This window comes from Pteropus alecto, unplaced genomic scaffold (genome assembly GCF_000325575.1).
Source record: "Pteropus alecto unplaced genomic scaffold, ASM32557v1 scaffold161, whole genome shotgun sequence".
In the NCBI taxonomy this organism is placed as follows: Eukaryota; Metazoa; Chordata; class Mammalia; order Chiroptera; family Pteropodidae; genus Pteropus; species Pteropus alecto.
In genome coordinates, this window is record NW_006432943.1 from 9,010,378 (window position 1) to 9,012,056 (window position 1,679).

At 29.4% G+C, this 1,679-nt stretch overlaps 1 protein-coding gene across 2 annotated transcripts in view; it reads left to right on the forward strand.

The window, feature by feature from the left end:
- Positions 1-220, forward strand: part of G3BP2 (G3BP stress granule assembly factor 2) — a 68,042-nt gene extending 67,822 nt beyond the window's left edge. For both annotated transcript variants that reach the window (XM_006907646.3, XM_006907645.3), the window contains one exon: positions 1-220. This exon is cut by the window's left edge and continues 2,694 nt beyond it. The gene's annotated coding sequence lies outside the window, so the exon portion shown is untranslated.
- The last annotated feature ends 1,459 nt before the right edge of the window (positions 221-1,679 follow it).

A 1,679-nucleotide genomic window follows, 5' to 3' on the forward strand; every position in this document is an offset into this window, starting at 1 on the left:
TTTGATGGTAATATTCTATCCTTATGACACTATTGCAACCAAATTGGCTTTACCATCTTGGCTTTAGTAGGTATAGAAGACAATGGATTACCATCTTTATTGCTGTAATGTGTTAAGCATTATATGCTAGTAGAATCTAGTTTAATTGTTTCAGGTGGAAAGTATTCTTTCAGTTTCCATTTTGAATGTGTTTGGACTAAATAAACTACTGATGTCTGCAGCATTTATCTGTCCCTAATTTAATCTGTAGGTTTGTGTTCCAAAATATTTTCTCCCAATTGCATTTCACACAACCTAAGTAAAGATAAGGAATTGTTTAAAAAGCAACTGTTTATTATTTGTGAAATTTGAGGTATCAAAAGTAAAACACTTAAGACTGGAACATTGTTAAGAGATCTATTCCAGTTCAGTTGGATATCTGGTCTACAAGTTAAAGAATATTAAAATAGTAAGGAAGGTGAGAATGATCTAAAGCAAACTACTAAATATTTATTAAAAAATAAAATCTTGGGTTTTCCAAAGGGTAGTTGCTACCTCATCTCAGAAAGAAAGGGGAAAAGGGATGGGAAGATTGAGGTTATATGAAGTTATGGACATAACCCAATTCAGAACTTGAAACAAATTTGTCAAGCTCTAAAAGAATGTTAAAGGAGAAATAATCATTTGATCATATTTATGAATATATACTTCAAATAAAAAATGAGGTCCTAAAGTATATGTAATTTCAAAAAAGGAGACTTCATAAAAAGGATGGTATAAATGAATTTTTCCTGATATATTCTGAACTGTTTATGAAGATTCCTTAAATCAGACTTCACAAGTTTGTACTGGAGAGAAACCAAAATAACCATTAATTTAAAATACTTTTAAGGAAGAAAGACTTAAGATTTTTATAAATGTATATTAAACTTTCAGTTTTTATTATAATGTAATGACTTATCTAACTTTATGGCTGTGGAAAGATTTTTTAGAAGGGATAAAATGTGTATGTCATACTATACTGAAAACTAAATTTGAAGGAGCAAATTATCATTTGATCCGAAAAATTTATGTGAAACAAAATATTTGAATATTTTAGCCACATAACATGCTTCGTTTCAATTGTGCTTATATAGTGTTTGTAGCAAGTAAATGAAAATTTAGTGGATAGGTGTTCATATTTTTCCTTTAAATTAGGACATTTTGCTCAATTTATATTTTAACTATAGATGAATAAAGACCCTTGGTTTTTCTTTTCATTCTGTGTTAATACTTTCTATTTGATGCCACAGTTCTAAATTATTTAAAATTACTTGATAAGGGAATGATCTGTTGCCATGAAAGAAATTTCCGTTTGTAAATGATTTTTGCAGGGTCATTTAAGAGTAATTGGAATCATTTGCATCATCTAGTCAATTTCTAAGTTTCTGGGTAGTTTTGACAGACTGAAATCTGCTTATGTAGTTGTATATACAGCTGTGTTTAATATATTTCAGAATTAGTAGGACGGAAAGTCTTATTAGCATTAACAAATACTGGGCAATATACTTTAACTACAGGTTTAGAATTAAACATTTACAGAAAGATTACTACCTTTCTGTTAATTGCCAGATTAACCGATCTCTTTGTCCTTGATCTATGAAGAGTTTTGACAAAGCTGGCTGCCTACTTGGGATGCTTTCACTTTTGTGATAATAACA